Source organism: Xenopus laevis, chromosome 1S (assembly GCF_017654675.1).
Source record: "Xenopus laevis strain J_2021 chromosome 1S, Xenopus_laevis_v10.1, whole genome shotgun sequence".
In the NCBI taxonomy this organism is placed as follows: domain Eukaryota; kingdom Metazoa; phylum Chordata; class Amphibia; order Anura; family Pipidae; genus Xenopus; species Xenopus laevis.
In genome coordinates this window covers 44,490,614-44,506,914 of record NC_054372.1, presented here as the reverse complement: position 1 = coordinate 44,506,914, position 16,301 = coordinate 44,490,614, and the positions used below count along the sequence as shown (strand labels likewise).

The 16,301-nt window shown below is 36.6% G+C and overlaps 1 protein-coding gene across 1 annotated transcript in view; it reads right to left on the bottom strand.

Annotated features, from left to right (window-relative positions):
* LOC108706660 (F-box/WD repeat-containing protein 7) overlaps window positions 1-16,080 on the bottom strand; it is a 122,719-nt gene extending 106,639 nt beyond the window's left edge. The window contains exon 1 of the mRNA XM_018243262.2: window positions 15,654-16,080. The gene's annotated coding sequence lies outside the window, so the exon portion shown is untranslated. The remainder of the gene's footprint in view (window positions 1-15,653) is intronic.
* Window positions 16,081-16,301: the final 221 nt, after the last annotated feature.

The following is a 16,301-nucleotide window of genomic DNA, read 5'->3' as shown; positions in this document are numbered from 1 at the left end:
TTTCCAAGATTGGCATCGGATCGGACCTAAATCGCCCATGTAGTTCTACCCTTAGGGGCAGATTTATCAAGGGACGAAGTGAATTTGAGGGAATTTTCAAAGTAAAAAAATTCGAAATTCGAAATAATTTTTTGGATATTTCGACCATCGAATAGGATACTACGACTTTGAATTTACTTTGAATTCAATTCGAAGTAAAATAGTTTGAATATTCGATAATCAAAGTACTGTCTCTTTAAAAAAAAACTTCAACTTCAATACTTCGCCAAATTAAACCAAAATTAACCAAATAAACCAAATTAAACCTAAGTGCTAACCAAATAAACCAAATTAAACCAAAGTACTATGCTAGTTTATGGGGACCTTCTATAGCATTTTTCTAAGTTTTTTGAAGTCGAAATAAAATCATTTGATCGTATGGTAAAATCGTTCGATTCGAAGGATCGAACGATTTTACTTCGACCGCAGAATGCCCAAATTCGATGAAAAAAAGTTTGAATTCGAAGTATTTTAATTCGTTGGTCGAATTTGAAGTATTTTTTTACTTCGAAATTCGACCCTTGATAAATCTGCCCTTTAGAGTTCACTCTATTGAAATCACCAGAAGTTATGTCTCTCTACATGCAGAAATTGTGCAAAAAGCTGTTATTGGTTAGATTTTTTTTGTACACGAATCAGTTATTTGAGTGAGCTCTAATTCTTCTGCAAGAAAAGGGAGTACCCCTATAAGATAAAATGGATCATTCATCTGACATTGTCACAATTGGGATCCTCTTAACTAGAAACAGAAGCCAAATCTTCTGCAGTTAAATCTAAATCATCCCTAGATCAAGTGAAAATACAGAAGCATATTCTATTACCCTTTTTCTCCACGCTTTTTCCTTCCTACTCCATACAATAACTGTTTTAGCTTGGATGTTCTACATAGTATTAGCAGTGGATAGAACTCCATACAAGGTATTAAAAACATTTGAAGCCAATTTAAAAAAAAAAAAAAACAATAAACTGCTACTTCAATGAACTGCTACTTATTAAAAAAATTCCAAAAACATGGTATTTCATCCAGCAACAACAAATCCTAGTTAATGTACATTCTTTGCATATATGCACTGCTAGAGGCAGCTGGGACGCAATTCTAAACACATCTGTCTCAATAAACTGTAAATTAATGTGCGCTGAGAACAAAAAAGGAGAGTGATTAGTCTCTGGCACTAAAGAATAGCAATCAGCATTGTATACAAAAAACATAAACACGTCGAAAACGGCAGGAGTTCTGTTCAGATATAAAGTAAGCTGTTCTAAATTAAAGAGGGAAAATAAACACTATTTATAAGTAGGGGATGTCTCAAATACACCTTCAAAAATGAGTTTTCAGCAGTTTCTTCAAGAATTAATATTAACTCTTTCTAGAATTACATTTGTTACATTACTTACATACAAACATTTCTCTCCATTTCACTTGGCACATATCAACAATACTCAAGAAGCTAGTACTAAGATATGTACAAATAAATGTATATTTTTTACAAATACAAGTACTTTCTATTGACAACTCAGCATGTGCCAAAATATTTATCTGCAGCCCAATTTATACACATACAAGAGATGCCTACCAGATGTGCCCATAATCATAACAGCAACTCAGATGCCCTCAATAGCATATGCTTTCAATAAGCTAAGTCCTCTACTATCTGGGTAACATCATAGAGATGAAAAAAAAAATATAGGGTAATTTTTTCATCTAAAGCAGGGGTCCTCAATCTTTTTTACCTATGAGAAAAATAGTTGAGAAGCAACACAGGCATGAAAGGGGTTCCTAGGCCTAGGGGGTGACACTTACTGGCTGTCTAGAGGGGACTCTGGCAGTAAACCTGGTTTTTTACAACCAAAACCTGCCTCCAAGCGAGTAATTCAAAGTAGTTGGGGGACTGGAAGCAGTGGTTGAGGGACTTTTTGCATACCTCCAAACATTTTGGAGATACAAAGAGGGACAAAACAAATTGCCACGTGGATCGTGGGGACATTTTTTTGACCATGCCCATTTTTGTGGCCACACCCCCTAATTACCATGTTACAAAATGTGGCAGGTTATGAAAGTTTGAACACATTTCTGTGGTTTTTATATGTTATTACAGTTTTGCTAATGAAGGTGAATTGCCTTTTAAACTGCAAGTCAGAGTTTCTCCAAGAGACCTGTATCTTAAATTGGTACAATTGCTTTTTTGCTTATCTAAAGTATCTAAGTGTATCTGCACATATTCCTGCCTCTCAGCCAAAAGCCAATTAAGCTTGAGAAATTGTATATTATTTTCTGGCTGTTATGTGTAGGAGATCAAAGAGAAAGTAGCAAACCCGGGACAGCAGGTTGAGCTGTCAAAATCGGGAATCTCCCGCGAAAAACAGGACAGTCGGGAGGTATGAGTCTAAAGGCCAGTTGGGGTGACAACTAAAGAGAACATACATTTGCTTTCCTAGGTGGTTAGTTAAGATTATATTTGAGGTCAATATGTATTTGCTTCTAAGATAATCTTCATACTATTAACTGATGATTGATATATGACTGATGTGATAAGACAGATATTTTTCTTATACTGTATTCAGGGCTTCTACATAAATATGAGCACTAAAAAACAGAAATAGTAATAAAAATGCAGCATTTCACTGAACCTGTTGGTTAGGTGTCTGGGGTCAGTGGCCTTGGCAACCTACAGTAATTTAGTCACAGGTAATAACATCTATGGTGATGTCACAGAAGCACCAGCATTCCTGTACCATAAATTATTGCTTTACTTAATGGCTTATAGGTTACCCTGTATGGAATATTGCTAAGAGGCAGTTACAGGGTTAAAATACAAAAGGTAAGGCAGAACTGAAAGCAAAAACAGTACAAAGAAAAGGAGACCAACTGAAAGTTGCTAATAACACGACAATTTTTAACAGTTTGATAAAAGGCAAACTTGCCCTTTAACTGAAGCAAAGCAAATCAAAGGTCCTGCTCCTATAAGTCTTTGTTATGGTACTGCAATTCTCCTACATTCTTATTATGCACCAAGCATTTAAAATGAGTGAATGACCACTAAGGGAGAATGCATTCTTTTTCATAGGGAAAAGTGTTGCACACATGCAGTCTAGCAGCAGCTTTTGTTAAACTCAGTGATATTCTAATGTACTGTATTCAGGTTGGTTCTAGCCACAGCCCCTTCAAAAATGTGATATTGCAAGTTTCAGTTAATGCGAAAACTACACATCTCAAAGGCAGGATTTACAAAAAAAACTGTTACCATGTGATTAATACTATGGACCTGGAAAACCAACATTAATTTGTGCACAAAAACTGGAATTTGCATGACCTATCTGAGCTAAAATGTTAGCAACACATATTAGAATTCTGATTAAATTCAGCCAGATCTTTAGTGAAGGATTTTCTAAAGAACTAAACGCCACAATAACTGCCTGCATAGTAAAATGTGAAATGAGTTCGGCTCCATTCGAGGTTTGCGCCTGTAAGTAGAGAAATGCTTTTATAAAAAAGCATGAACAAATAGCAGAATAATTGTTCCATTAAATCCAGCAGTTGGCACATGCAACATGAATGCTTTTCAGGTATCTGCAGCTATAATTGTGCCGCAGTCACACTCTGCTGATTAAAATACATTTCACATACATTCCTGCTGTGTATCCAAGGAAAATCTCTTGAGAAAAGAAATCTCTTGAGAAAAAAAGAAATATTCATTTTGTTTCCATTTGTATATCCAATGCAAATGAAAGACTGGAAAGCGGACATCTGCAAGGAAGTGATACAGTATATGTTGGGCTTTTTTATACAGAAAAACGTAAAACGTTTCAGTGCTTAATTTTACAGCAAATGTAGTTGTCTCTCAAGAGGACATAACAGAACCTGTGGCACATTTAGAACTGTGTGGTGTTCATTTTGGCTAGTGCAGGGGTGGCCAAAAGGTAGGTCAGGATCTACCAGTAGACCTTTAGCTGGTGATCAGTAGACACTGTCAACAAACACCCTATTTCATGCTTTTCATTCAGATATTTTTTATGTTAAGCTTACACAAGAAACAGATGTTTAAATATACGCTATACATTTTTATTCTCATAAATCAATATTTAAGTAATATTTCCATGACACAGAATGCTAACAATGCTTTTATGGATGTGGATCGTGAGACAACATCACTAAAAGTAGATGTCACATTAGTAAAGTATGGACACTCCTGGGCTAAAGTTTCCATCAGATTGGTTAAGGCACACATACCAATACTAAAACACTCTGGGCATTATTTATAAACTGAGCAAATTTGTCGCAGGCCAGCAATCTATAGCAACCATTCTTAGAATGCAGATGAAAGCTAGTTGCCCGTGTATGTGTTATAGTACTCCGCAGATCTGTGCAGTTGAATGGCCTAAAGGTGGCCATACACGGGCCGATAAAAGCTGCAGACAGACCGAGTCGGCAGCTTATTGGCCCGTGTATGGGGGCCCCCGACGGGCTTCCCCGATCGAGATCTGGCCAAAAGTCTAGATCGGATGGGTCTAAAAATCCCGTCTGATCGCGGCCGCATCTGTTCGTTGATGCGGCCCCGCGATCCGACCGCCCGTCTGCGTTCGCTAGGATCCAATCGTTGGGCCCTAGGGCCCACGATGGGATCAGCCCGATATTGCCCACCTCAAGGTGGGCATATCGGAGGGAGATCCGCTCGTTTGGCGACATCGCCAAACGAGCGGATCTCTGCATGTATGGCCACCTTAACTCTTTTGGAACAGAACAATGTCACAATCATGTACAATTTGCCTACACCATGCATAATAATATCGCTTTCCATGCCCTTCCCCTCCATACCTGCTCCTCACGTTTCTGGCTATCAATACAGGAACCCTTGATATTTGTGTGATAGAGTTTCTACAGTACATCCTCTAAGCAGAGGATAGGACCTATTGTTACCGTAAGGAGACTTGCTTGTGTCATATCTTTATTATATACAGAAGTGTATATTTTATGTATATGTTGTGTGGTGTATTTAAGAATGTTATGTGATTTACAGCTTAGATGGTATCAGGACACAACAGATACAAGCTTCAGTGACATCCTATTTAGCACACAGATGTTAAGTCCCCTTTGACCAAGAGCAGCAGAGAATCCAGTCCTTCATGTCTCCAAACTACCTTTTCCACCTTCCATTGTCCTGATTCTTGAATGGACTGCCTCAGGAATCCATGCCCTACTCCCCAAGACTGACCAATCAGAACCTGACACATGTACCTATGCTCAGTCTTTAGGTTTGTACAACAGGCTAAATTAAGCTAGCCAGATTTTAAAAAGATCCAATCATTACCGTAAGACCACGAATATTTTTAAACAATCGTTTAAATGTATGATTTGTCCATCAACTAAAAAGACCATTTCAGGCGATATTGCCAGCAAAACTGAAGGGTAGCTGCCTGCTTGGCCCTGCAGATATAGATAGATTGCACTGGGACAATAAAGATTTTTTTAACCTGGTCGAACAATTTTCTGACAGATGTTGGCCGAAAAATTGTAAGATGTACGAACGTTTGAATCCCACTAACCGCACGATAATTGGTCGGACTTCACTAAAATCGGTCGTTCGACAAGATAAATCTTTGCGTTTATGGGGGGCTTTAGTCGGAGAGTTCTGGAGTGAGGACATAGATGGCAGACCAAACGGAAGGATGAGTATCAGGGAGGCAGTGGATCAATTTGGTGAGCGCACTCTTACCGGATTTCTTAAATGGTGGGTGCATTGGTCAAGTTTTTGCATACAAAGTAGTAAATGGACCCGCACTCCATTGTTCTAGTGAAGAAAAGTAATGTGCTTTATTCACAAATGCATATCCAACGTTTCGGTCCAAACTGAGAAAGGTCCCAGTTTGGACCGAAACGTTGGATATGCATTTGTGAATAAAGCACATTACTTTTCTTCACTAGAACATTGGAGTGCGGGTCCATTTACTACTTTTGATCTACTCATTTGATCACACAAGAGTTCTATATATAATTGCTACATTAATGCTTTGGGGGGGGGGGTGAATATGACTACTGCCCAAAAACCCTGTATGTGCCTTGCTGGGCTAAAGGCTGTAGCTTTGAGAAGAGATTTAATAAAAAGTCTTAGCAAAGAAAGTCTGTAATCAATTTAATGCCCAGCAAAGGAAAAAGCATTTTGTTATGTAAATTGCTATGTGAATTTTTCACGGGAATTAGGGTAGGGGCACACGGGCAGATTCGGTGAGATTTCGTCGCCTGGCGACTAATCACCTGTTCTTCTGGGCGACAATCTCCCCGATCTGCCTCACGAGGAAACTTCGGAAAACGAAGCAACATGAGTGCCATACCACTGGCGATTTTTCATTATAGCCGGCGGGAAGTTAGGGGAAGGCAGATTGGGGAGATTGTCGCCCAGAAGAAGAGGCGATTAGTCGATAGGCAACTGAATCTCCCCGAATCTCCTCGTGTGCCCTTACCCTAAAAGACTTGGAGAAACTGCCAACCTCAGCTATGGATACCTCTTAGCATTCCTATATGGGATCAGTAATTTGTGTTGATCCATTTGAATTGGGGTAGTTTGATTCTTGCATAATAAAATGAAAGCAGCATGTTATTTTGATAAATAACTGAAGGAGCAACAACAACATTTTTTATAGCATTTTTTCAAAACCCTGAAATTTCCTTAAATTAGTCTTAGCACACCATGGCAAATTCCCAGAGAGTCTAATGGATCCTCTTTTATCCCTGACACATAGAAGGATGACTTGATCTGCCACACGCCTCGATTAAAGGCTACCCGTATTTCATGCTAAACGGTCCCTCCATACACTTGCAGCCAAGCATTGTTCTTGTGCACGGACATAAAAGCATGTTTTATTTCACTGAACCGCTTCAATCTCTTCACAGCAGAGGGCACACATCAATCTCCAGCTGTGAAGAGAGACAGGGCTGTAGCAGGCACATTATCTTTAGTCCTATTGTTATTATTCTGTACTGACATACTATGCAGAAATATTTAGTAATTTTAGGGAAGAGGGGTAAAAATCAGAGAGAGAAATGAAGAATTACAAAAGCTTTTATAAGCAATGCTTAAAGAAAGAACACAAAATGTAACATCTGACAAAAAGGAAACATGAAAATAGAACAACTGAATTGCAGTTATTTGTGCCATGCCTAGTAAGAGTAGCTTTTTAGCTGTATTTATTGCACAACTGTTTCTGAGCTTTGATTTAGACAAAAGATACGTTTTAAGTATTTCTTATAGAAAAACTGATGCTTAAAGGGGTTGTTAACCTTTGAGATAACTTTTAGTATGATGTAGAGGGTGATATTCTGAGACAATTTGTAATTGGTTTTCATTTTTTTTTATTATTGAAGGTTTTGAGTTATTTAGCTTTTTATTCAGCAGTTCTTCAATTTGCATCTTAAGCAATCTTTTAACTAGGGTCCAAATTACCCTAGCAACCATGCATTCATTTAAATAAGAGACTGTAATATGAATAGGAGAGGGCCTAAATAGAAGTATCAGTAATAAAAAGTAACAATAACAAATTTGTAGCCTTACAGAGCATTTGTTTTTTAGAACAATTTGAAAGCTGCAAAGAGTCAGTAGAAAAAAAGATAAATAACTATAAAAAATAAATAATTAAAACCAATTTTAAAAGTTACCTTAAAGGTGAAACACCCCTTTAAAGAAGTAGGGTAGGACTACTACACATATTTTGGGGTTCTGTACCAGCCCAAGGCAACCATAGCCCTTTAGCAGTAAAGATCTTTGATTCCAAAGATGCTTCTAGTAGCTCCCCCATCTTCTTTTCCACTGATTCATTGCACATGCTCTGTGCTGCTGTCACTTACTGAGCTTAAGGACCCACTCACAATATACTGTATGTGTTCTGAATTTAAAAATAAGTCCTATCAGCTTCTATGGTGACCATCGTTATTCTGCTTGATGATGAATCCTAAGGTTCTCAACAGCAGCCGAAAGAACACTGAGCATGTGCAGTGTCACTGACATGCCTAACAAAAGCAAAGATGGTGACCTCCTGTGCACAACTTTAAAGGCCTGAATCATTACTGTTATAGAGATGCTGAACCTTTAGGCTGGTGCAGTAAGTTTAAAGGATAAAATGCAACAATTTTAGCTATGTACATTTTAAAATTTTACTTCTCCGTATGTCATTCAACTCACTATCAAAATAATGAAGGTTATCTTTCCCTTACCAAACATGGAATTCATTTTCTTTAGCAGTGCAATATTGATATTTTACAACCCACAGACATTACATTTAAAACCACCATGTACAAACAGAAGGGATATTTTTTTAAATGATCTAAAACTGTCTCACTGAACACCCAGCTCTCTACCATAGGTGGCAGTAGTGTCAAATCTTGTGGATTCTTTGGGAGTCACCCTATTACCCCCCTCCAAACAGGACATTAAAGTAACAGCTAAGTCACCTGTGCTCTTTGATTTGCACCCAAAGTGCGCTTAAACCCTTCAATGAGAAGCACTGAAACAAACCAGAATATATTCCAATAAACCTCAGAAACAATCAAAGTTCAAAGTGTGATCTGGGTCATGGACGAAGCTGAACAGGGTGTGATGAGACAAAACCACCAAGTTGCCATCCCTAAGGTGACCTAAATTTATTCACTACAAAGTCTGCTCACCAAGTTGCTGTGAACTAGCATACTAAGATAATTGTGCAAATCTTGTCTTCCTGACATTACATTGTAAACTTTAGAGGACAAACTGTTTAGCTGTTTCTCATTGGTGGATTCTCTCACATCTATTGGGTCAGCAACCTCTAAAGTTTTGTTGACTTATGTTGCTTTAAGAATATATTGTTTCTGGACTACAGTTCCCAGCATGACTGATCCTTAAATGTAGGCTAGAACTTGTAGTCCAGTAAAAAGGGAGTATAGTATGGCTGAACCACAGCTTTAAACCTCCTTTAACGTGTGACTAAGGATTTATTCATATGAATGGCATGCACTGACAAGTCTCTGGATCAGTGATGTGTGGTTGATGACACTGCTATAGTTATTCTTGGTTTCTCGGAATTGTAATGCAGCCACATTTTGGACGCCTCCAATTACCAATCGCTGTAAACCTTATTAATAGCATATTTTGGGATAGAGGAAGAATGTCTCTTATAGGTGTTATGCCAGTTCTCCTACACTCAGCAAGGTTGGCTGAAACAAAGATAGATAAAATGACAAGAAAAAATCCTTTCACTTTAACCCAGTAATACATCTGTATAGATCTAAAAAAAAACAGTGCACACTCATTAAGACCCACAGCTTAATGCAGAGCCAGAAAGAAATCATCTTTTTGCAGGAGTTTGGAAGAAGGAATGCAACTTAAACACTTAAAGCAAGGATAACTTTTCCTATTCAGACACAAATTATGCATAATATTGGGTCTCAGAATAAATGTTTCCCACAAATCCACCCAGTCACATTTTTACTGTAGACATCAACTTTACCAAACCTTATCACAGTTCCTGGTAGTTATTGAAGATGCTCAGAATATCTCCATGGGTTGAAGGAAACTTTCACTAAATGGGACCGGCTAGTTTTAGGACTCCAAAAGCAAAACGATAAAATAAATATTTAAAGTACAATATGATATATTTGCAATGATTCTTACAGTGTGTTGATAAAACAATAAAACGATTCAGCTACTATTAAAACATTTATCCAGAGACCAATGCCATTCACTGTCCTCTAGGTACCAGTTCTAGATTTTTGAGCAAGAAGACAGAACAAAAATTCACTTAAAAAGTTAAGGCCTGGTGTGCCCAACATCCTCTTTTCACTTTAGTTACACCCTGTTTCTAATTTAGAGTCAGCGTAGAAGTCATATTATTTTATTTTTCTTTTCCTGTCTTTCTATTATTATACGAATATTATTGTGCATTTTACGGTCCATTGAAATGTTGAGGTTAACATGGTAATATTTCAACACCGACTGTAATTACACTTGCTACTAAAGATATTTTAATATCGACATATGTATGCTTGAGATGTTTGTTGAAAATAACGTTCTGTACAAATTTTTGCTATAAACAATAATAAAAAGTTAAAGAACTCTTCTAGTTATAAATGCCAAATACTTATCAGGGAAAAATTCACAGGACTAATTCATAGTTACAGGGTAGTTGAGACACGTTAATTAAAATGAATCTTTAAACCGAGCAAGTGCAGTTAAAAAAAAAAAATAATAATAATACATATATATTAACTATGTTTATGCCTGTGTGTTACTGTTAATATAAATGCTTATACATTAGGGGGTAAATTTATTAAGGGTCGAAATGCAAATTCAAATTCTCAATTTTTTTTTAATTTTCATAATGGCTTTTATGTTAGACATCCAGTCACTCCAGCATTTATACATTAAATTTTTGGCTAATTAACTATATTAGAAACATGTTTTATTTTGCACAGCCTATCTATTTACCCAGTTTTTATTTTCACACTGAACTGTTCCTTTAAGGGAGTTTATAAAGGAACTCACACTAATTCGACCTTTGATAAATGTGCCTCTAGAAGTCACATCAGAGTTCCATGACCTGTATAAAAGCGCTTGGTGTTCGGCCTTCAGCCTCGGCGCCGTTATATGGTCATAGAACTCCTCAGTGACTTAAAATGTAATTTACTATATAATCTGCAGTATGGGCATTTAGCAATGCACCAAACTGAAAATGATAGCCTTATAAATTACGTGCTTTGATGCCAGAATGCATCATTATATAGAAAAGTGACAGCCAAACAGCATTACTATGGATGTTGCTGCCTGAGCAGTACCCATAAAAATGCATGCAAACACTAAAACCAGAAGCACTGAGACAGCCCAACAGAAACAGAAAATCTTTGATAATGGTATACAAAGCTTTGCACAACTACAGGCATGGATGGCATGGCATGGGAAAGGCAGAGCAGAAGGCATGCAGTCTTCATCTAAGTAAAGAAACAGGAACCAGCCGAAAAATATTTGCTATGAATTTCAGAGCTAAACCCTGCTCCTGGCAACATAGGCCTTTGTAGAAATAAGCATAACTATCAAAGGCAGCTCTTCTGAAATGTAAACCTTCAGTGCTTTTAAATCTAATAGGAAGAATCCTCAGAGGAGAGGTGGCCAGGTGTCAGTGGTGTGGGGGGGACGCCAACATAAAATAATCTTTATTACACTAGTCTATATACAGAATTTCTCGTTTCCTCCAAAATAACATTTTCACATTACCTAAAACAAAACTGCTGGCCATGGAAAGCCTTGGTGACTTTGATTATAACTACACTAGGTTATATATTATCCTTATAGACTATGTATTATGTATATTAGCATCTATATATTAAAGGAGAACTATTGCGAAAAAATTTAATATAAGCTTTATCATGCTGAAATAAGAAACGTTCTAAATACAATCAATGAAATATTCTGCATTTGTTCTGAAATAATCATGTTTATCTTCACTGTTCCTCTAAGCATTGTTTCTCTTCATGCAGGAAAGGTCCTTAGTTCAGTATGCTGAAGCTTATATTACATTTTCATTTTTTCAACAGGTTCCCCTTTAAATGTTCCTTTAAAACTACTGGCATCATTGTTTTGCCTTCTGCAGAAGTATTGTAACAATCATAAGTTAGTGATTACCAGTTACCAAGTGCCAATTAAGGCCTGTAAATTGAGAAGTTTTATTTGTCCTAATAGCCTGATTCTGTCATAATATTTAAATAGAAGAAATACAATGAAGCAGAAATTATCAAGTATTTTAACACTTTACTTACTTTTAAAACATCAAAAAAATAATCGTTAAAAAAAATAATTTGAACATTAATGGAAGATCAGCGCTATCACTTCCCTCCTTCTGTACAATACTGAATTGAAACAAGAATTCCTTACTGTTGAGACCTACAAAGCAACCAGTATGCCTTCGCCAATAAAGTGATTTGTTCATTAAAGCTACCAATAAAGCAACCTTTTGTTAAAGCACAAAATATCAGAAGCCCTAATGAAGGATCACTTGGTATGTTTCTGTTCCCAGTTTAAAATAGAAACTTCTCTCCTTATTAGAAAGACTGGATTGTAAAAGGAACCAAGAACAATAACTTTATCCTCTGGTGAAGGAGAGCTGGGAAACAAGGAAATGTTAATCATTTGATAGTTACGCAATGATAAAATATGAGGAGTATATCCAGTCCCAAGAAGGAGACAGCCAGCAGACGTGCAGTATATACAACATGGAAGCCACCTGTATAATACTGCTCAAATAGGATTATGATAAACAATCTGTTTAATCATAATCTGTTTAATTTATTCAATGTAAAAATAAAAACTGGGTAAATAGATAGGCTGTGCAAAATAAAAAAATGTTTCTAATATAGTTAGTTAGACAAAAATGTAATGTATAAAGGCTGCAGTGACTGGATGTGTAACATAATAGCCAAAACACTACTTCCTTCTTTTCAGCTCTCTTGGTTTACACTGACTGGTTACCAGGCAGTAACTTGAGGGGGGGCAGATGGGTCATAAATGTTTGCTTTTGAATCTGAGCTGCATGCCGAGTATCAATTGCAAACTCACTGAATAGGTATGTACCATGTGGCCCCCCGTCAAGTCACTGACTAAGTCAGAGTTAGAGAGGTGAAAAACAGGAAGTAGTGTTCTGTTCTGTTAGACATCCAGTCACTCCAGTCTTTATAAATGTAATTTTTGGCTAAGTAACTTTATTAGAAACATTTTTTATTCTGCATTTACCCAGTTTATAATTTTACACTGAACTATTCCTTGTACAGATATGGACTAACAGTCAAAAAGGATTTATCTGTATTGACTGACCAACCACATCATAAACCCATTGCTCAAATGATTGGACAGGAGCCCCACAAACTCCCACTTCCATTTGGAGTTTATTAATTAGGCGACCTTGTAACTCCATGAGTGGCTAGCCTTATGGCTTTTCAGAAGATTGCAAGCTTTAATGAGCAGGGACCTCTACCTCCTGTATTGATCAGTACCTGTATGCAATGTAGGGGATGCATATTCCCTTTTATTGTGCAGCACCGCGGAGCATGCTGCCACATTATAAATACACGATAAATAATAATGATAGTAATAGAAACAGTTCTAAAACATCAGCGATACCAAGGTAAAACTGGAAATACGTTATAAAATATTGACTGTTCTTTATATGGAAGCAACAAACAATATATAGGGTCTCTACCCTACTTGTGATAATATAAACAATTCTACAAAACTGAACTTTATCTGAGAATAATAAGCTAAAGATGTTCATTATTTTTTAATTCTTCATACAAGACATAAGGGGTAAAGTGATTTTTAACTGCCCAGAATTACAAAGACCCCTAGATCCTTCTCATTTAAGGAAACTCCCAACACACTGCCATTTAGTGTATAACTTGCATTTATATTATTTTTGCCAAAGTGCATAACCTTGCATTTATCAACATTGAACCTCATTTTCCAGTTTGCTGCCCAGTTTTCCAATTTAGACAAATCACTCTGCAAAGTGGCAGCATCCTGCATGGAAACTTATAGTTCTGCACAATTTAGTATCATCAGCAAAAATAGAAACAGTACTTTCAATGCCCACCTCCAGGTCATTAACTAGGGAACAGAGAGTGTTTACTTTCTAAAATATTAGCTCACACACCCTGTTTCAGTCTGAGAATGGTGATCATTAGGTGAATGCCAAAGGCATATACAAATTAAAATGCTAGGGTCTGCACTATACCACTCAGCGTACAATCAAATATCAGCTAAGCTGGCCATAGATGTTGAGATTTTTAAAAGATCCGATCCGCATCGTGAGAGCACGATTTTCTCGGAACGATCGTACGAATTGACCATCAACTAAAAAGACCAATTTGCCAGGAAAACAAAGGGGAGCTGCCTGCTTGTCCCTGCAAACATAGATAGATTGCACTGAGACCGACAGAGATTTTTTGACCTGGCCGATCAATTTCCTGACAGATGTCGGCCGAAAAATCGTAAGATGTACGATCGTTCGAATCCGTACGATAATTTCAAAGGATTGGTCAGACTTCCCTAAAATCGGTCGTTCGGCAAGAAGAATCGTCGTGTCTATGGGGAGCTTAAGTCAATTTAATTTTACATCACATCACTAAGTCAATTTTAAATTACTTATTTCAAGCACCATTATAGTTTTATATTACCTTCACCACCAAAAAACAACAATACACCGTCCCAATATACCCACCGCACAAAATAGCATTAATATATACTACACAAAATTCCCAACATAAGACACATAGTTCATTGTATTAGGTGTTTTATTTAGCAAAACTGGATCTCCTGCAGTATGATGAAGCATTGGCTTTTAAATACAACACGTGTGCACAAATAGTCTGCAAATATCGTAGATCCTTATGTACACAGATATATAGCTTGTTGGTTTAAACGTGTTGTATTTGGAAGGGAAAAGTTACAGAGGTACAACTCTGTTATCAATGAAGATTGTTGTACGACATTAAGAGATACTTATGTAAAAGTTTCTAGAAGATAGCAAAATCAAACATGACATTTTCTGTGTCATCGAGTAACCTTTAATGTTACGCAATTAAGATTTTCCCTTAGCTTTTCAAAAGCATCTTGAAAATAATGTGACTGGGGTTCCTAAAATAGTTTTCCTGCATGCTAATAAAGGTAAAAAGATATTTTTGTATTTTCTATTCAGACTATTATGGAAACTTCACTGGATTTCATGAACAGCACTTTAGGTTAAAGCTGTTAAGTGTGTGTGTGTATGTATGTATGTATATATATATATATATATATATATATATATATATATATATATATATATATATATATATATATATATATATATATATATAATATATTATATATATGAGCATTTAACAATTGCCGTACTTGTACTAATAAGGGGTAAAGACACACCCCAGCATGACAAAAAACACTACATTTATTTCAACTCAATTAATAAAAGTCATTGAAATTGTAAATTATTATAAATACTATAGGTACACGTCCCCTTAAAAATCATAATTCTCCCTCCTTTAATTACTCCTTTAATTACTAATAAAAATAATTAACATCATTAAGCTGTAAGATACTTTACTTATCTTAATTTATTTGTCCCTAAATACAGGCAACGTGATCAATATATGAAAAGTAACAGATATAGTTTAGGTTTGTATTCTCCTTAAGTCAGAAAGTAGCTAAAGCTCAAAGTCAATAATGCGATATAGATTCTCTGGCACATCAATACCATGAAGACAAATTAAGTCCCCAATCTCCTCTCACAAGTTATACCAGTAATTAAGGCCACCAACCCATTAACGCCACACAGGCCACATGCCATGGAAATGAAGCCCAGGAGTTTATAAGGGCACTACTTAGAAGCAAGGACAAAAACTGGGTAGAATTGTCTATATAAGCTGCTATAAACTGTAATAACAATAACACAGAAGTAATTACTGCCCACAACACAGTTTTGACAGCAGTTCACAAGCCTTCATTATGTTTCTAAAAATGATTTAAATATTTCCGTACTACCATAAAAGTATTAAAGAGTCAAAAAAGGAACATGAACAAGATAGTCCAGCAGTAAAACAGAAACCTCACCTGTTTTAGGTGTCAAATGCTGTAGTGGGAGCCTGGATTCCCTTTGGGTGGGAGCAAATATTTTGATGTCACCTCCAAAAAGCATTCACTTGTGCTGCCATCAGGAGAACATCATCTTTTTCATAACGATGGGAAAGTCTTAATCTTAAATTTGGAAACACTTTAGCTTGTTGTTACCAGTTATCAGGTCTTATATCCAGTTATCTGCGCTGAAATCCATATATCACTAGACTGAATTGTTCCTGTTAAAATCTCAGAGGTCTCCCATAGTCTTTGAATTCATGCCCAAATTGCACGGTCCAGAATTGATGTAAAGTTTAGAGGCTGTAGGATGGCAGCGGATAGTCGTTGCTACAGGGTTGGTGCATATAACCATACAATAGTTAAGTCAATATTAGGAAGATGGTACCTGTGAAAATAAGACAAGCTGTTTAAAGAACAAGCACTTTAAATTACACAAGTTACAGCTATGGAAAATACATTTGATTTTAGCATTGGTCACTGAATGGCTTTTCTCCTGGAAAAGATAATCTTTTACAACTCTAAATCAATTTGGAATCAAAGCGCATTGGACTAATTGAGGTACAACAGCCCTAAGTCAATAAGATTGGCCCATATGGTAGAGTCCTGCAGAGGATCGGGTACCTG